The sequence below is a fragment of the Cygnus olor genome, chromosome 1 (assembly GCF_009769625.2).
Source record: "Cygnus olor isolate bCygOlo1 chromosome 1, bCygOlo1.pri.v2, whole genome shotgun sequence".
NCBI lineage: Eukaryota > Metazoa > Chordata > Aves > Anseriformes > Anatidae > Cygnus > Cygnus olor.
The window spans coordinates 123,097,771-123,118,706 of record NC_049169.1 but is presented as its reverse complement, the minus strand read 5'-3'; the positions used below and the strand labels follow the sequence as shown (position 1 = coordinate 123,118,706).

The 20,936-nt window shown below is 36.0% G+C and overlaps 1 protein-coding gene and 1 long non-coding RNA gene across 3 annotated transcripts in view; one reads left to right on the top strand and one right to left on the bottom strand.

Annotated features, from left to right (window-relative positions):
* Nucleotides 1–20,936, top strand: part of IL1RAPL1 (interleukin 1 receptor accessory protein like 1) — a 786,863-nt gene that overhangs the window by 243,666 nt on the left and 522,261 nt on the right. The window lies entirely within an intron of this gene.
* Nucleotides 1–20,936, bottom strand: part of LOC121057339 — a 34,524-nt gene that overhangs the window by 6,445 nt on the left and 7,143 nt on the right. The window contains exon 2 of the long non-coding RNA XR_005813763.1: nucleotides 1,620–1,701. This is a non-coding gene — a long non-coding RNA (uncharacterized LOC121057339). The remainder of the gene's footprint in view (nucleotides 1–1,619; nucleotides 1,702–20,936) is intronic.

The window sequence follows — 20,936 nt, the reverse complement described above, 5'->3', positions numbered from 1 at the left end:
TTTTTTTTTTTTTTTTCTTTTTAGTATTTTTAAATCTGTGAAGGAGTGAGACTTAAGGACAAGTCTGAGACTGATATGTATCCTCTTCCAAAGGAGTCATCGTGCTCATTTTTCTGGAACTGTATATAATTTTCACTAAGTTTATCACACCCCACTGAAAATCAAGTTAGATTTTTTTTTTTTGTCAGTACTTCATATAATATGCATAGTAGACTACCATTTTTCACGCATTTTTCCTGTGACTAAATAATTTTGATTATGTAAGAGCAAAGATCTAGAGACAATGCATCTGTTAAATACTGTATTTTTAATCAAGCGTTGTCTGATTCTTACAGCTTTAAAAACATATATATTAAGCAATGAGGAAAATAACTGTAAATGTTCATAAACTGTTTGTGGTTACTGTGGATAGTCACCAACATTAGAGGGATTTTTTTTTTTTTTAATTTAATCATGACCATAATTCAACCTAGCTATTACAGCAAAAAGGTCTATAGAAAGGAATGGAAAAATGGTACAAAATAATCATAATTATAAAACTTTGAGGGTTGAGTGTTTGTTTGATGTTTCTCAGAGCTGCTAGTGGAGAAGGTGTGTTGCTGGGGAGGTGGTTTTTTTTTTTGTTTTGTTTTGTTTTGTTTTGTTTTGTTTTGTTTCTCCCCAAGAAGGATATGTGGCATTGCTTTTACTCTCAAACTTCCTGAGACCAATGAAATGCTTCACAAAACAGAAACAACAAAAAATACAAAAGTGAAATAAGATCTTTATCTTTTGAAACTGTCTGTGACCCTTCAATGACAACTTCTGTTAATGAGGCTAATTATCTGATCTCTAAAATGCTGTAGTATTTATTTCAACCCATCTCACAAAAACATTTAAACAGAAAAATTCAAAACAATTCCAAACACATTCTTGCTATACTAGATTGCTACTATTAATCTATTTTAAATATTAGTATATTCTTGTTCCCAGTTAGACATTCCTTCCATAAGTTTACAAAAATGTATCATGTTCTTAGTATGTAGGTTAGATATAGAAATCTGGAGAGGATTGGGAAAGCATGTCTGAGAACATTTTTGGTTATAAGGCTGAAATTCTGTAGTTTAGAAAAGTGGATTTTGCTTCCGATCTTGTTGCTTTTTTGAAAAAAGAGATAGCAAAATACCCCTCAGGTGAATCTCTTGATGATAAAGGCAGCTTGCTTAACTTTATTGCTTGCCTAGAACTCTATGGTTACATTCTAGACCAGCAATCATACAAAATATGAGGATAAAGAAGAGGATGCATTTCATTGCCTGGGTCCTCTAAGATAAAAATTCACCATTTCACTTTCTAGTTTAAGTAGTATCTTTTTCTTCTTTCCTTTTGTATTGTTTTTATAGCTGAGATTTATTCAGATAAACAGACTTAACTTTCTCCTTTACACATGTGTTTAATCAAGAATATATATATATTTAATAACAAATAAACAATGAAGTTAAAATATATTTTCTGATTAATGTAAGTGAATCATCAGAACTGTAAGTATGTTATTAATGCTAAAATGAATAAACTGTTCACACACTGAGGGCCAAATTTTCCTCCGATTTAAATTTTAATTAGTAATAAGAGATCAGCACCTCATCAAACCTGCTGTCACCATCAGATCTTAGAAGTTTTATTCACGGAGGAAGATTCCAATACTGTTCAGAGTGCTTGGGCCTTAAAGAAGGAAATATAATTTTAGCTAGGGCTCCAGTCCAGGATACTCATAATGACTTATTATACGAAAAAGGGATTTGCAGCAATGTGAGTTCTTAGTTGTACAGCCTGAAACACAAAATCAGAAAACTTTGAAGTTCAAGCCAATTGCATACTTAACATTTGCAGAGCTTTTTATCTCCATGTAGCAGAGATCTAAGGTAATTTGTGCTAATATCTGCTTTTGATCCAACCTGTGACATTATTTTGAAATATCATTGCTGCCTGATGAGTTTATTAGAACATGCATTGTAGAAAGGTGAATGTTCAAATATGCAAAAATTATCTAAAATAAAAAAGTTTTTCAAAGGTGTTCAGTACCTACCAAACAAAATCACTTAGACTGTAAACATTCTTGATATTCTGAAGCTGAAGGAAAAACTGTTTTCCAGATTAACCAGTGCCATCTAGCATACAGATAGTTAAATCAACTCATAAAGATAATTTCCCAGAGTTGCAATGTAGAACTGCAAAAGGAGTTTCCAAGCACTACAGCTGATGTTAACTTGCAGTTTATTTTATATGAGAACAAGAGATTAATAACCGTATATTTACAATGTCCTTGTTAATATAAAAAGGCAAGATTGTCACTAGTCTGCTATAAAATAAACAGTTCTGTGTCCAGGTGCTGAGCTACTAAGTGAAAAAATGCTCTATAATTTTATGTATTTTATCTATAGTACTTCTATTATGCAAATATTATATCATCATGATTGTATAAAATGTACTAACACTTAAAGGGAAGATTTTCCTTTTCCTATTTAGTGACTACAAAATTTGTTAGGGTGCAAAATATGTTAGGGTGTAGTGTTAGTAGGCACTGTAAATGCAAAATGTTATGCTGACCCAGCAGAGATTAGACTAAATGAGAACACACTAGCTATAAATTGAACAGGGTTCATTTTCTCAAGTGACTCCTTTATGCATCTGCAAATGGAAAGAAATAGAACATCAAGCTCTTAATTCTTTCTACAAAAATAAAAACTGAAGTAGTGAATGTCTTCATTTAACATCTTCAAAGCGGTATGATTTTTATTAGGTACTTAGAGCAGAGTACAATCTGCAAAAAAGGGGGAGATCGTGTAGGATATTTGTATTATGCATCTATGCATCTTAAGAAGAAAAAAAAAAAGTTTTGTTTTTTTTTTTTTAAATATCCACATCAGTTTTAAAAATGTGGCACAAATCACCGGATTCTAATGTTCTGTAAACTTCCGTATTAATGACTGTGTGGGAGGAGAGCATTATATAAATTTCAGTGGTGCATGTAAAATCTCTTTCTATGGCATGTTTATTTGTGATTCAATCCATTTCTAATTCAAGCCACTAATGATAATTCTACTGACTAGAATGGAACAGTATCATTAGAATTCATATCAGTTGCTGTCATCACATAAGGTGATTGAGTTTAAAGGCAAGAATAGGCTTTATGGCAATTACCTATTTCAAAACAAAATACCCAAGGTAGCCAGGTACTATAAAGACAAGTACCATCCCACAAAAAAAAAAAAAAAAAAAAAAAAAAAAGTTCCTTTCCTACACACTTCCTACTTATAAGTTGTTTTTTGGTGGTATATAACAAAGTATTGCGAAATGTGATTATTAATACTTATTGTAGACTTGACTCTTCAGAATTCATAGAGTCAAAAAGTGTTATTAACCATGAGTTTGGGGTTTTTACATCATATCATACAAATTCAAATGTAAAAATCACAATGTGACAATGTGACAGCCCAGGTGGAGCAGCAGGTCTCTAACTGTTGCCACCTGAACTGTGGAAGGGTTTCTCCTACTCCCCATCCCAGACTTCCAGGTCTTGAGACTGAGTACTCCAAGGATAAGTGGTCTGGCTAGTAAAGACAGATGTAAAGAAGGCATTAAGTACCTCAGCATTTTCCTTATCCTCAGTAATCATGTTCTCCCCTGCATCCAGCAAAGGATGGAGATTGTCCTTGGCCCTCCTCTTGCCATTAATATGTTTATAAAAAAACATATTTTATTATCCTTAACCACAGTGGCAAGGTTGAGCTCATGCTGGGCTTTGGCCTTCCTGATTTTTTCTCTGCATATGCTGGCAACTTCCTTGTACTCTCCCCGAGTTGCCTGTCCCTTCTTCCACTGGACATAAACTCTTTTTCTCCCAGACACTCAGCAAAAGTTTTCTGTTCAGCCATGCCGGTCTTCTTCCCCACCGGCTCATTTTACAGCACACGGAGACAGCCTGCACCTGTGCCTTTAAGACTTCCTACTTGAGGAGTGTCCAGCCGTCCCGGACCCCTCTGCCCTTCAGGACTGAATCCCAAGGGACCCTCCCTACCAGTGTCCTGAACAATTCAAAGTCTGCCCTCCGGAATTCCAAGGTAGCAGTTCTACTGACCCCGCTCCTGACTTCACCAAGAATAGAGAACTCTACCATGTCATGGCCACTCTGCCCAAGACAACTCCCTACCACCACATCTCCCACCAGTCCTTCTCTGTTTGTGAACAGCAGGTCTAGCGGGGCACCCCCTCTGGTAGGCTCGCTAACAATCTGAGTCAGGAATCTGTCTTCCATGTACTCCAGGAACCTCCTAGACTTCTTCCTCGGGGCTGTAAAGTCCAGCATATGTCTGGGAAGTTAAAGTCTCCTATGAGAACAAGCCCTGGCGATTGAGCAACTTCTGCCAGAGGCTTATAGAATGCCTCATCCATCTCTTCATCCTGGTTTGGCAGTCCATAACAGACCCTCAACAGGATGTCTGCCTTGTTGGCCAACCCCCTTTTCCACAGGGACTCTACCTTATCATTCCCAACCACAAGCTCAACAACATCAAAACACTCTAATACAGACAGCCATGCCACCTCCCCTCCTTAGTTGCTTGTCCCTTCTGAAGAGCTTGTAGACAACCATTGCATCACTCCAGTCATGGGAGTGGTCCCACCATGTTTCCATGATGGCAATTAGGTCATAATATGCCTGCCACACAATGGTTTCCAGCTCTTCCTGTTTGTTGCGCATGCTGTGTGCACTGGTGTAGATTCACTTGAGTCGCGCCATTGCCCTCAACCTCAGCCCTGGGACTGCTCCCCCAGGCTCACCTCTATCGAGCCTCATTTCATCCCCATCCTCCTTCATACCTAGTTTAAAGCCCTCTCGATGAGCCCTGCCAGCTCCTGGGCTAGAATCTCTTCACCCCTTTGAGACAGATGAGACCCATCGGCAGCCATTTTAAGTAAAAAAATGCAATAGGAAATCAGAAAAGGTTGTTTTAATGGTATCCTCATAAAATCTTTGAAGTCTGTGCATGACCATGATAAAATTTCATATGACCTTTCTCTCTTTTTAAATCACAGTCTAATATAGTGGTAGAATGTCTTGTTTCATAGGGTATAGGTAACAGCCAGAGAACATAGTGAATCAGCACTGTAAGAAAATAAGATTTCAGATCAGTAATTTTTTATATTTTATTGCAATGTTAATAAATCTTAATTTCCCCCTAGTCATAACCTAAATATCAAATGCATTTATATTTAGTATGTTTTAACCCATTAACAGTGAGTCACAAATATGTCTACTACTGCCAGGAAAGTTGTTTGAATAAATAGATGTCAATATTATTAAAATGTGTGTTTGTGTGTGGTGTGTTTGTGAATAGTGTACTTATATTCCCAGAAGAAACTGTTGTTTTGGATTTAGATTTATATTATACTGTTGTGGTTTAACCCGGCCGGCAGCTAAACACCACACAGCCGTTCGCTCACCCTCCCCCTCCCTCTCTGAGATGGGGGAGAGAAATGGGAAAGTGAAGCCTGTGAGTTGAGATGAAGACAGTTTATTAAGACAGGGAAAATAATAACTAATAATAATAATAATAATAATAATAATATGTACGAAACAAGTGATGCACAATGCAATTGCTCACCACCCGCTGACCGATGCACAGCCTATCCCTGAGCAGCCGCCCCCCCCACACACCCCGGCTAGCCACCCCTATATATTGTTCAGCATGACGTCAGATGGTATGGAATACCCCTTTGGCCACTTTGGGTCAGCTCTCCTGGGTCTGTCCCCTCACAGCTCTTGCTGCACGCCTAGCCTGCCCGCTGGCAGGACAGAGTGAGAGGCTGAAAAGTCCTTGCCTTGGTGTAAGCACTGCTCCACATCAATTAAAACATCAGCATGTTATTAGCACTCTTCTCATCCTAATCCAAAACATAGCACCCTACCAGCTACTAGGAGGAAAATTAACTCTGTCCTAACTGAAACCAGGACATATATTATGAACTGGAACATCTAACTTTGAAGTAAAATGTAACTACTAGTTATTTATGTATGCTTTACTGTTATAACTCTTATGAGTTATGTTATAACTCATATATACTCTTATGGTTATTTATTACATTTTATCTGGGTAGTATAATACTACTAGTACTTCCATCAGGAAAATAATAATTATATATATTAAAAAAGCAACAAAAACAGATGCTTCATATCACAATATATTGTACTGTAAAGCTGCAGACAGAAAAAAAAAAAAATGCAATCTATATTAATTTATGAGAAACTACAAATAGGCAATCTTTTAGTTAGTTGTTCAAAACTAGTTTTAAGCAACCTTTTCTACTTTGCTTGAATATCCTGCTCATCAGCCTCAAGTCCATCCCTGGAAAGGTCACTCATCCTGGGGGTCATCTCCAAGCAAGTGGAGAAAAAGAAGGTGCTCAGGAGTAGTCAGCATGGGTTCACCAAGGGGAAGTCATGCTTGAACAACCTGATAGCCTTCTATGATGGAATAAGTAGCTGTGTGGATGAGGGGAGAGCAGTGAATGTTGTCTATCTTGATTTCAGTATGCCTTTTGACACTGTCTCCCATAACATCCTCATAGGCAAGCTCAGGAACTGTGGGATGGATGAGTGGACAGAGAGGTATATTGAGAACTGACTGGATGGCACAGCTCAGAGGGTTATGATCAGCAGCACTGAGTCTAGTTGGATCCCTGTAGGTAGCAGTGTCCTCCAGGTGTCCATACTGGGTCCAGTGTTCAACTTATTCATCAGTGACCTGGATGATGGAGTAGAGTGCACCCGCAGCAAGTTTGTGGATGACACAAAACTGGGAGGAGTGACTGATACACCAGAGGGCTGTGCTGCCATTCAGAGGAACCTGGACAGGGTAGAGCATTGGGTGGTGAGGAACCTCATGAAGTTAAACAAAAGCAAATGAAGGGTCCTGCACCTAGGGCAGAGTGACCTCATCCGCCAGTACAGGTTTGGAGCTGACCTGCTGGAAAGCAGCCCTGTGGAGAAGGACCCAGGAGTCCTGGTGGACAGCAGGTTAACCATTACCCAGCATTGTGCTCTTGTGGCCAAGAATGCTGATGGTATCCTGGGGTGCATTAGGAAGTGTTGCAAGCAGGTCAAGAGAGGTTATGTTCCCACTCTGCTCAGCCCTGATGAGGCCTCACGTGGAGTACAGTGCCCAGTTCTGGGCTCCCAAGTACAAAAGGGACATGGAGCTACTGGAGGGAGTTCAGTGGAGGGCTACTAAGATGATTAGGGGACTGGAGTACCTGTGATATGAGGACAGACTGAGAGAACTGGGCCTGTTTAGCTTGGAGAAGAGAAGACTGAGAGAGGATCTTATCAATGTGTACAAATATCTGAAGGGAAGGTGTCAAGAGGATGGGGCTGGACCCTTTTTAGTAGTGCCCAGCTACAGGACAAGAGGCAGCAGGCACAAACTGAAACAGAAATTTCCGACTGAATATGAGAAAACATTTCTTTATTGTAAAGGTGACAGAGCACCGAAACAGGTTGCCCAGCGAGGTTGTGGATTCTTCTTCTTTGGAGATATTCAAAATGCACTTGGATGTAATCCTGTGCAACGTTTGTTAGGTGGCCCTGATTGGCAGACGGATTGGACCAGATGATCTCCAGAGGTCCTTTCCAACCTCAACCATTCTGTGACTCTGTGATTCTGACTGTCCTTATGCTGGAATGGGAAATTGGTAATGAAAAAATCCGTTGTATTTTTATTTATTTGTTTGTTTGTTTGTTTGTTTATTTTGCTGCAGCTGAAGTGAAGAGAGAAAGGACAGAACAAGCCATCACCTGTACTATAGGTCTAAAAATCCAAGAGATCAGGCATGGCAAGCCATCGCAAGGGCTGTGGGAAATATATTTAAGCCTTTCAGAATATTGGCTTCAGTGTCTTAGATTCTCTAAGGGAAAAAAAAAAAAAAATATATATATATATATATAATGCTTATGACATAGAGTTTGGAAGGCCACAATGACTGCATGTCAGGGTGTGTTGGAATAATATGTAAAATATTAAAATTCTAGAGGCTTGCCTTAGCACCTGGCTCCATGGTAGGTACCGTAAAAATACCTTGTCAAGGTGTTGTGGTTTAGCCCGGCTGGCAGCCAAACACCACACAGCCGTTCGCTCACCCTTCCCCCTCCCTCTCTGGGATGGGGGAGAGAAACGGGAAAGTGAAGTCTGTGAGTTGAGATAAAGACAGTTTATTAAGACAGGGAAAAGAATAACAACAACAACAATAATAATAATAATAATAGTATTAATAGTAATAATGTGTACGAAATAAGTGATGCACAATGCAATTGCTCACCACCCGTTGACCGATGCCCAGCCTATCCCCGAGCAGCCGCCCCAACCCCCCCCCCCCCCAGCTAGCCACCCCTATATATTGTTCTGCATGACGTCAGATGGTATGGAATACCCCTTTGGCCACTTTGGGCCAGCTCTCCTGGGTCTGTCCCCTCCCAGCTCCTGCTGCATCCCTAGCCTGCTCACTGGCGGGACAGAGCGAGAAGCTGAAAAGTCCTTGGCTTGGTGTAAGCACTGCTCTACAACAATTAAAACATCAGCATGTTATCAGCACTCTTCTCATTCTAATCCAAAACATAGCACCCTGCCAGCTACTAGGAGGAAAATTAACTCTGTCCTACCTGAAACCAGGACACAAGGCTTCTGTTTCACTGGGGATTCTGTAGCTCCCAACCTCTGGGTATAGTGAGATCTATTTTCATCAGAAAGTCCCCTATCACTCTAAGATGTACAGTTTTACGGCATCTTGAAAATGACTATTGTAAAAGACTTTTCCTTTTTCTCTGAATCAGTTGTTCTAAATTATATGCTGACTTTAATTTAATTAATTAAAATGTTTCATGGTCAAATAAAAATAGCTGATATCAGTTCTCCATCCCTCTCAACCACCATTTAACTACATGCCACTAAAAGTCTCCTTGAACCACCATTTAACTATGTGCTACTAAGAGTCTCCTGGTCATGGAGAAAAATCAAGACCCTACCACATTACCAGTATGTCAGAGGACTGTCAGCCACATAGGAAAGAAGTTCTATTTTTGATCCCATGCCCAAACAAACTCACACACATTAGGTTATATGAGATTGTGCTAAAATTGTACTTATATGACCATATCCTAACCTCTGTAAAAAATAGATAATGAAATGAAAGTATAAACAATTTATTCAGTCTTTGACATGAGTTAACATGCAGAGAAGACAATGGTGACATTTCACTGAAGTTTTGGACATTAATTTACTTTTTTTTTCCCCCTTTTGAACTGGACATTTGTATGATTTCATTTAGCCTGAGTAGACCTTTTGCTTAGTAGAAGTATATGTCTTTTCTTGTCTTTGCTTGTTTGCTTGGACTTTTATTTTTATTTATTTTTTTGGCAATGGTACATCTAATTATTCTTCCAGTTGTAAAGACAACTACACAATTAGATGCACACACAATTGACCGCACCCTGACTGTGTGGACCTTAGGGGGAAGGTGCATCACGGGACTATGTTCTAGGTCTTGGGATGTATGTTTAATTAGAGGAGACTGTTCCAGAAAATTCATTTTATTTTATATATATATATATATATATATATATACACACTTGAAAATAGATAATCAGTTTCCTAGTTTGTTTTCAGAAATTCATTTAAGAAATTAAAAATTTCCTTTACTTAACTTGTGAGTCAAAAACTAATCATTTTATTTACTGTCTTTATTTATTGTCATGTTTAGATGATTGGTGTCATGTTTACATGATTCAGGAAGTCTGAATTACAAGTAAAACTCAACTTTTTTTTGCATAGAATTAAACTGAAATCTCCAGTTACAACTGTGTGTTCAGGCTGTGGAGCTAGACTAGAACCAGTCTAAACTAAAACCTTCAAAAACATGTATAGCATAGATGTCAGGTGCTCAACACCATCTTTTTTACTGTATGCATCAATTTCTGTTACAAATACTGGGTATTTGTTGTAGTGTTAAGAAGCCAGGTTTTTGTGATTTCAAGGGTGTTTGGCCTAAATTTTATTTTTTTATTTAATGAGTGAAACTAGCAATTTGCTAAGAACTATATGTTTTGTGCTTTTACAATTAATTCTGTTCCTGCCCTCACAAACAGTAAAGGAATAAATGAAATTATTGCATTAGGTAGATAGCATTAAGGAAACTCTCTGATGTATTATTAACAGTCTACAAGGTATTTGGTACTTATGAATTCTTAAATTAGTTTTATTTATTAGACAAAGTGATGAAGCAAACCTTCTATAATATAAGAACAGTCTCTGAAGAACAGATTTCACATGAAATCTTGGATTAGATACATTGAAGTGACTGTTTCATTGGATAATATTTTTTTTTCAGGTGTGTCTGAACATAAGCATCACATGGATTTTTTTTTTTATTTTATTTTTTACTTTTATAGTCACATCTACTATCTACTTATGCATATATAACATAGAATTACAGTTCACATACACTATATAAATAGAGTCATGCTTTCCAGTTTAGAATGCTGCAGAAACTGAAGCTCTCCTTCCTGTTTTTGTATTTTTGTTTTTGTTTTATGGCTGTAATCCTCTATAAACATGTATTATGTACAACTGAACAATGTTATTGGGTGCTTAGAAACATTAACGGAATCTAAGATGCAAGGAACTTTACAGGATCTATTCAGTATCATCATGGTTGTTTAAGCATTTTTGTGTGTGTCAAATATTTACAGCATCCAACTCCTGGTAAGTGAATTGTGATCTAATGTCCCTTCAATCTTTCTATAGAAATGAAAAAAGAATCACTTCCAGTGGATGATTCAGACTACTTACTTAGGCTGTTCATTCACACGCCTAGTTTAGGGTGATGATAAGCTGTCTTCTTCCTTCCCCCTCCCCACCTCCTCAAATGCTACAAATGTAATATTCATCTAACACCTGGAAGTCTACAGAAGATACACAGAGAGCCAGTAATGGTTAGAGATATCCTGGAGGAGGTATTTTCATTATCAATTTCACTTTTTTTACTGTTCAAAGATTATTGCAATTTTAAATTTTTAAACAACTACATTGCTGAGAAAATAGAGGTGCACATCAAGATAGATTCTTGTTGCTAATACTGTTCACTTTGAACAAAGAGACAAGGTCATATAGAAGCTTCTGCAGATTTTTCTGCACAAAATACAGGTCCCAATGTCCCTATCATTGATCTCGTTTTCATAACAGCAAGAAGAAGGAAAAAAGGTAGGACTATGAGGAGAATCAAGAGCTAAGGATCTTATGATCTGACAAATCCTTGAATACAGTATAACACAAAATATTTCTGTGGTAAGGATTTCAGAAAATAGCTTTCTGCTATGAATGGCAATAGACCATTACTTTAAAATAACAGTTTTGTAGATGATAATACAGCATAGGATTAGATTTGTAATCTAGTATTCACTGAAATACCAGCCTAACTGCCTAACCATATTCCACTAATTTCAGTGATTTGATTTAAGCCCATTCTAAAGTATATCAGCAGGAGTATGGGATTGCATTAAAAGTTCACCTAAATAAACACTCAACACCCTGAAAGCCACAAGGCTCCTCACAGTTAGCCCTGCCACCAGCTCAAGCTTTCTCCTACCGTTGATGCTGTGGCTTCTCCACAAGACTTTTACAAGATCAGCGAAAGCCTATAGGCACAACCCCAACATTCATAATCAAGAGGGAGCTTTTATACTCCCTACTTTCCTTCCCCTCTACAATGTTCTTATCATCTGGTGGTGTTCAGTTCCAGCTTGGTGTTAGTTAAAGGAGGCCAAAAATGCTTTGTGACAGTGAATACTTCAGAGACTCACCTTGGACATTCATTCACTTCTCAAGAAATCTGAACCAAAGGTTTATTTGCAGAAGGCCCGAGCTGGGGGCTGGAAGAATGTTGGCACACACCATGCTGTGAGGCCTTTTTCTTATTTAGACTTCTACTACTGGCCACTGTGGAAAGGAAACTGGGCTCAGTGGGCTCAATGGGCTTTTAATACGACTCAGCACAGCCATTTCTGTGTTCTTCAGAAAATGTGTTAAGTACAGTACGAGCAGATCTTTCATCATTATCATTCACGAGACTTAAGAGAATCCTGAAATAACAGCATTTTTGATTAAAAAAAGAAAAAATAAAAAAAAAAGAAAAAAAAAATAAAAACGGTTCCTAATAAAGTTCTGCAGCAAAAATATCAATATTATCCCACCAGTTTCTGCTTTTTCGTGAACCTTGTGCCTATTCAAGATGTATTATACTTGACCATTCTGGAGCTTAACAGTGTGTGCAGCACACTGGTTTATATTGGAAATATTTGTAAATTGTGTTTCTCATTTAGTTGTATGTTAAAACCATCTAAAATGATCTGGAATTAGGTAGTCTGTGTCTCAAGGGCCCATTTAGGCAGTATTGCTGAAAAGTGAAAAAAGTTAAACCTCTACAAACTGGACTATAATGTTAATTGTATATTTAATTAAAACAATATATAATTTATCATCAAGAAATGGTACCTGTTTCTTCTTCTTTGTTTGAGAATCACTGCAAATCTTCCCAATTTTTAGATTTATATCTTCACTGCAGAGATATTAAAAGATACGATTTTTCCAACACAAAGATATACTTTTAAATATAGATTTTAGTCACTCTAAGTCAATAGCTCTTTAGGCCACCTAACTTCTAGAAAATTTTAATCTTTAAAACAACATACCTTTCATAATACTTACCTCCTAAGAGAAAATCTTGTACTTGTGGTGAAGCAAAATTTTGCTTGATTTGTTAGGGTTTACAAATCTCACATAGAGTCTGATAGGATCCTAGCAATGCCAAGTTGGCAGTGGCTGCAGTATTAGCTACAAGAGGGTTTAAGAGAGACACTGTCAACATTTCCTCCTACAGCCCCTAAATAGCTATGGGACATGAACAGAGCTTTGTATAAAAATGTGCTCTTGTTCAGAAAGTAAAGAAAGTCAATTCTGAATTCATGCTGTAGTATCATGACTGTGCCTCTACTCCTCTTCACTAGGTTTTTTAGTTTGTAAAGCTTCATCAGAATACGGTCTTAGTCTGCCTTTCCTGCATTTTCATAATTTCTAATTATGAAAATTATTTCTATGGTTTCAGATAGAAAGACAAAGATTAACTCTTGTAAAGATAATTATCTTATCTCCTCTTCTCTCCTCTGCTCTCCTCTCTCAAAAATAAAAATACAAATAACAGCAGAGCAATTCCTGAAAAAATGCAGATTTTGGGTGGAACAGTGAAGTACATCAGGCTTACAGAGCAGTGGATCGTGATTCCACATCATTGTTTCATTTTAGGAATAGGTCAAATTCAAAGTCTGTGACTGGAGCAAAACTGCTGCTTCTTTTGGACCAGTGGACATAAATCTATGTATCAGTGCTGCGTTTCCTTTACCTCTTTAAGCATTAAATCTCTTTGTGATGGATGCCTTTGTTTTCCTCCACCTGTCCAGTAGAGTGGCTGTTATATATTGCCATGGAACATCATCTCATTTTAAATAAAATTCAAGATATTCATCTTTGAAAATAAGCCAATATAATGCCAATGTACAGGATCTCATGTTCAATCTTTTTCTATGACAGCTCCCAGTCAAATATTAAATATTACACACAGTGGCAAAACTTATGTAGAAAGTAGGGTACTCCACAGCCCACAGTCAATCTTTGTCATAGCATTTCAGTTTTTCTGAACTGAGAGTGACATTTAACAGGGCATAAGAAAATTAGTGACTATGCCAAATGTGGTCTAATAGAGATTCACAAGGCATTAATTAGTTAATTTGTTATATTTTGTGAAATACAACTACTATCTGAGAGTAAACAGATTTTATGAGTAGAAGTATCAGATATTGGCCTGGTGGTTTACTGAATAATTATACAATTTGTATGGGACAACTAAATGGTGGCAGAGTTTTTTGTTTTTTTTTTTCCCATGCATAATGACATATTTTTGTATGATGTCATACTATTTCTATTGGATCCTTTCAACCACTGGATAAGCACAAATACAAAATTTCTAGCAGAAAGCATTTCATAATATTTTTTTATTTTTCTTAGCACTGCAAGAGAGCTCTTACAAATTATATCTCAATATAAAGATTTCTGTTTTAGGTGCTGGTATGTTCTCTCCAAATGATTTGTAGTTGTGTGAAAAATAAAGTTTAGCTAAAAATCAAACATTCAGATTCGTATCAAATTATCTTTATACATAGTTTATGTGCTTCTACTTATTAGAAAAGAGATTTCTTCCTTCCAGGATTTCCTGACTACTAACAAAATACTTAATTCACTAGTTAATATTACTACTTAATAGCATCTTTTTAAAGGTATATGACTGTTTTGTGGTAGAAGCTTCTACCATTTCAGTTAAACAAAATAATTCCTCTCCAAGAGAAAGAGGTTTGTGATTTTAATATGAGTTGAAATCTTATGAGAAGCATATACTGCATCCATAAGCACTGATTTCTTAATTTGCATGGTTTTATATCCCCAACTTCATGTTAAAACCAAGTGACTGACTTTACAACATATCTGTGTTTTCTTCTTTGACAGTACAACCACTGAGTCATTTTACTAGCTTTAGAAGATTTTGTACTTTGATTTTTCTTTCTGTTTCAAAATGTAAGATGATGAATTGCTAATGAAGCCAAGTAAATAAAACAGATGGAAACTTTTTCTAATGGATACAGAAGGAAATGTCTGATTCTATTACTGTAACCATTCAGTCAGAATATATTCCCTGGGTTTATGTACGAATAATAAGAACTACTGAAAATTTTACTTCAAAAAAAAAAATTTAGGATTTACAATGTCATCAGCTAAAGTCACTTATTTCTAGGATATACATCATCTTGAGTTACTGAATTAGCAATTTACCTATTTTGATGTCAGAAACTGCTAAAATGTTATTCTGTGAGCAGAGATTGTTTGTTTCAGATGCATTTGCTTTCAGTTAATAAGGCCATATTATGTGTGGGTTTGTGTCTGTGTGGGTTTGTCCCTGTATGGGATTGTAAATGACAGAGGAAAGAAGCCCTTCAGTAATATCATTTAAAACCAAAATAAAGCTGTTAGAAGAATGACAATAACATATCACATAACAGCCAGTGTTACTAATTAATAGGCTTTATAAGTTTTGAAATATTGAGCAGTATGACTTTTGTTTGTGGCTAAAATGAATGCTAATTTGTGTAGTGTTACAATACAGATAACACATTGTCAAAAACTGTTATGAATGTAAAATCTCATTTATGCAAAATCTGTAAGGACAAATAAATACAGCTGTGAGTCTCACATAAGTGATTATCCTCTCACTTTTATGTGCAGAAGCATGGTTCCAAATGTGTTTGGCTATTTTCATATGTAAGACACTCAACCTCAATGCTTTTTGAGAACCCTCTATACAATCTTATCTTGTATTTACTATTTCATCAAACTTAGGTCCATCTCTACTCCTGCTAAAATTAATATCAACTTCCTTGTTTAATTTGCTGGATATGGGTTTCACTTCAGTTAATGATAACTTTGAAAATTAACTAATGATAACTTCTGTTTTCTACAGGAGTATAAGCAAGAGATTACAATATATATATATATTATACAGTGAACTCAAAGTTGTTTTTTTTTAACTGTGCATAATAATCATACATAAACAATATACATAAAACTGTGTATGATAGAAAAGGGCTCTTTACTCAGGTAGATAATGATAGGATAAGGGGGTCGGGTCTTAAACTAAAAGTGGATAATTTTGACTAGATATTAGGAGGAAATTCTTCACTGTAAGGGTAGTGAGGCACTGGAACAGGTTGCCAAGAGAAGTTGTGAATGCCCCATCCTTGAAGGTGTTCAAGGCCAGGCTGGATGGGGACTTGGCCAACCTGATCTAGTAGGTGGCATCGCTGACTATGACGGGGGGTTGGAGTTAGATGATCTTTAAGGTCCCTTCCAACCCAAGCCATTCTATGATTCTATGATTCTGAGAACACATTGTTAGCTAGAGACACATATATCTTAGCTAGAGATAATGTAGTTCATTACTTTGTATAATTCATCTGCTTTCTAGTTTTCTGGAACCTGAATGAGTCCTGGGAGACAACATATGTTAACTTGAAGGTGCAATCATGTTTGACATTTCACCATTCACATATAAAAACTCCATTTAACATATATATATATATGTAAGTATATATGTATAAGTATTAAGCTGAAAGTGATTGAATGAGGCTGCTGAAATATATAAAATGTATAGAGGAAAAAGAGACTTTAACTCCATGTTTAGAATTTCCTGTGAATTTACATCTCTCATAAATAAACAATAAAGGAGAATGAAAGATTCAGAAATATCATCCATATTCAGCCATCGCTCAGTCAATCCTAGCACAGTTTAAATATATCCAGTGGTATTTTTAGCACCAAAATATTGTCAAGCTTTGAGATATTGACACACACCTGAAAACTACATTTAACATATGCCAGTAAAAGTATTTTAAAAATAATTGGTTTTAGCTGAAATCAGTTTTTCAGGCTTCTATAAGTCCTAGTTTATCTATCATTAAGCTTCATAAAACCTTGTAGGACAATGATCCGAAGAACAGTCATGACACAGAGAAGAAGAGTTGACCCTGCAGGGAAGAAAATCTCTTTTTTTTTTTTCACTGTTTTGATTTGGGAGAGTAAATAATATCTGACAGATGCAGGTAAAATCTGAAGGAAATGAAAATCTGACTGAAGATAGGAACCTTCCTATGGCACTTAATGAATGAAGTTTAGGACAGGTCAAGATGGTAAAACTCCAGGAATTTTTGGGGGGAGGGGGGGAGGAGGGAGGGGAGTGCTGCAAGACTGGGAAACCTTGGACCTAAGAAATCAATCCAATGCAAGCTACAGGAGTTTGTATAAGAATCTGAAAGATAAAGAGGAGGAAGAGAAGGAACTGACTTAGGAAGGGATAAGGCTTTAGATAGAGTCATCAATGTAATCTCTGCCTTCCAGTGAATTTGATTCAGCTCTTTAAAAATTAATTTGTCTTTTACATCCTATTGCAGATATATTATTCAAAGGCAATAAGTACTTCTAAATGTTAAGTTAGATATCCGAGGGTGAGACTGTCTTTCCTTCCTGTTGTTGCAGAAGTCCTTGGCTATTTCATACCTTTGATTAAATCTAAAATACAGTATTTCTCTTGTATTTGTTGGAATTAAACAAAATATATATTGAAAAACAAACAAAACAGAAAACACTATGAGAACTGAAGACACAATAAAATACTTCCAGTGCACTTGAGAAAAGCAGTTATGTGCTAAATATTGGTGAAGAAAGTGGCCAGTTTTAGGTGAAATGAAACAAATATTTTAATTCCTCAGAATCTACCTCCTGCAATTCATGTCACTTCTTTAATTCTGTCCTTTAATTCTAAAGCTCTTGCACTTACAACAGTTTATAAAAATATCTGATGATCTGTAGCAGACATGCTGTGCTTTTATTGATCCCAGTAGGTATTCATTCAGACTATTATTTTGTTCATGAGGTTATTGTGATTTCTGATGCATTCTTTGTCCTTAGAGGTTCAGCAGTTGAAAAACTTGGTGGTTTATATATATATATATATATATATATATAAAGAACCTGCAATTCAGTGATCCAAAAGGCAACTCCACTCCCATGGCACGAGACTATACTGCAGTCAGTATTGCAAGAGCCTTGAATAGATCTAAAGTCTAGTCTTTTCTATACTAGAATAAGTATATGGAAGACGAGATTTTAACATAATATTAATCAATAAGAATCTCTTCACAGTGTTTGAAAGTGAGAAGTTACATGCAAGAAGAGGATAAACCTTTGGAAAAAAAACACCCTCAACTTCAGTTTTTTTTTTTATTATTATTATTTTTTTTTTAACGGTACTTCAAAAATTAGATACAATTTGCTAGTTCACTTTTGCCTTTTTGTTTGTGAAAGGACACCATCAAGAAGTTCCCATAGTAGTGAGTCAGTTGCAGAACTTAGGCTCCCTTTGCTGCTAGAATGTGAAGGGAGGAGTTGTGTGGAAGCTGTTCTCTTCACTCTCTGCTCAGGTGAGAAGAGAGAGTGCGCAGGCAGGGCATGATTAGAAATTGCAGATCCCTAAGTAAATAATTCATTCTCTGTAAGGAGATTTGGTGGAGGAAAATCATAATATACACCTTTTTGTAGTCTCATCCCTAAATATATGTTTAGCCAAATACAGGACTGTAGGCACTGTCATGGATATTTTCCATCAGATTTTAAAGGTTCAGAAGATAGGCAAGATATTGATTTTCTTTTCAGAATGTAATGTGAGTTAAATTGTATATAATTGCTTGAAGCATACAGAAACCATATTGCAAGGGAAAACTGAAGCCTTTGTTTTTTGCCAAAAAAACCTTTGCTGCTCCAGAATATGAAGATGTCTTGATATCTGTATGTTTGCCATGTGATTAGAATAATTATGAAAGATTTATTATTATTATTATTATATATATGTTAAAGCTTATTTACAAAATAAAAGAGTTAACTAAAAAATAATTATGGAGCCCTATATTTACTGGTCCTGATCATACTGATCTTGAGAATTGCTGGTTTTCAATTACTTCAACAAGATGTAAATGCACTCAGGATTACTAAGAACACATTCTTTAAAAGTTCCATAATTACCAGTATATATTTGTATTTATCTGCTGTTGTATTTTATGGCTCAGTGCATATTCATGATCTAACGCATATGAATAAAGCTTAAGAAGAATTTTAGAAAAAAAAAAAAAAAAAAAAAAAAGGAGCTTATTTCCATACCCAATTGCACTAAAACAAGGATCAGAAGTTAGATGAAGGAAATAGAGAAACAGAACAGTTTTGTTTTTTCACAGTGAGAAGTCTTGCCATGAAACTTTAATACTGCTTAATTAACTTTTACTGGTAGTCATGTTATTTTTTCCTGTGTGGAATATAACAAAAATTTTCCAGCCAAATTAAATGCAACACTTCTCCAGATTTTGTGGCATACTCTCGTACATACAGACACATTCCTTGCAATGCTTAGCCAGTTTCATAGTAGTTTCTAAATACCTTTTCTTCACCTATAGCCTGCTATTGGTAGCAGATCAACAATCTCAAACTGTCACTTTCTGGAAGATGAAGATGCCCAGAACACTATCTCCATGAATCCAGATCTATGTGTTGGCCTCTACACTATGAGAACTGAAGACACAATAAAATACTTCCAGTGCACTTGGGAGTTTATTTAATCATTTACCTCAACTGACATCATTTTCTTTATAGTTAGATTAAAGTTTAGTGGTCTATTATTATTTTAAATAATATTTGAAACCAAGAAAAAGCATTGGCTGAATTTGAATTTCCCAAATATTGTTTTAAATAGCATCCTATCCAGTTGAATAAACCTCTAACAAGTATTAATTCTCATTTTTATTGCACATTATAATGAAGAAAAGATGTAAGAAAAAAAGCAGGGAAAAAGTCAGTCAGAAATGTTCTAGAATACAAGAGCAGGCAATTGTCACCAGAACCAAAACCAACCAACCAAACAACAGCAATAACAAAATAAGTTATCATTGCCATTTATTTATTTATTCCCTTTATAATATTTTCAGTTCATGTATGTTTGGGGTAGTTTATCAATTCTTCGTGAAAATAATATCTCTTTAATACCTTTCTCAGCTCTTCTTTTAGTCTCTAATGAACTTCTGAAACCATAAATACCGTTTCTCAACCTACTGTCTATTTAAGGAAGAAAAAAAGTATAATGGTTGTTCATACACATGTATATTTCATTCACGGGGAGCAACTCTTACCTTCGCTCTTCAGATTCCACCTCTAGTTACTAAGAAAGTAAAGGATGGTTCCCACAATGTCTCTAGCAAGAGTCCTATGGCTTTAATACATTTATTCTTTGATGGCATTATTCAATGTAAGCAAGTTTACAGAAATCTAGCCTTTAACATCAAATTCACTGAGTATATCCTACTTTTGTGACCTATTGAAAGCAAATTACTATATTACACCTTTTTCCGATGCATAAGTAATATAACAATTCCAACTATCATAAAATAATAAAATAATAGCATAACAGATATGCATAGTAGGAAGATAGAATGGTAGGTGTGGTTAGCATATGACCAGTGATTCATTTTTACTTTGTATTTTCTATATTTTGTGTTAGGGAAATTGATTCATTACCAATACAACTCTAAGTGATTTTAACATTTATTTCAGGGGTATTACAGGTGTTTCAGCCTGTCCCCTTTATTAGAGCATTTTGTATTTCTTTCTAGAGTATCTTCCTGAAAAAGGGATATCTGCTGCACTTCTGTATCATATCCAGCATCAATCACTTTGATTAGGGTCTCACTCCACAAATCGAACAGCTTTTCTTCCATGACAGCTCCATATGTTTGCTGCAGCTGTTATACTTTCCAGGCAGAATCTGACTGTGCTTTGTTCATAGTTTGTGTCCCTGTCAAAGAGGAAGTATATTATTTCTCTCTGCTTTGATTTGCCTCAAAATTAATTGGCTTGAAATCTGTCCTACAGTTAGTCTCCAGTTGCCCCCAAACCGTACATGAAATTGCATCTGCATTTTCTTTTCATAACTCTGAATCTGGGGAGTGCATACTATGAAGGTTCATAGTATCAAACAGAACTGTTTGAATACCAGCTCAAAGTCCGTTAATAGCTGTGGATGTGAAGTATACTGTTTTGTTTTTTTCTTTTTTTATTGTTGTTTTCATGATTTTATGGGTTCTGGCTTAGGAAAATACTTCTGTTTTGTTGATCAACTTTACCTTATCTTGTACTGAGGCAGTATGTAGATAT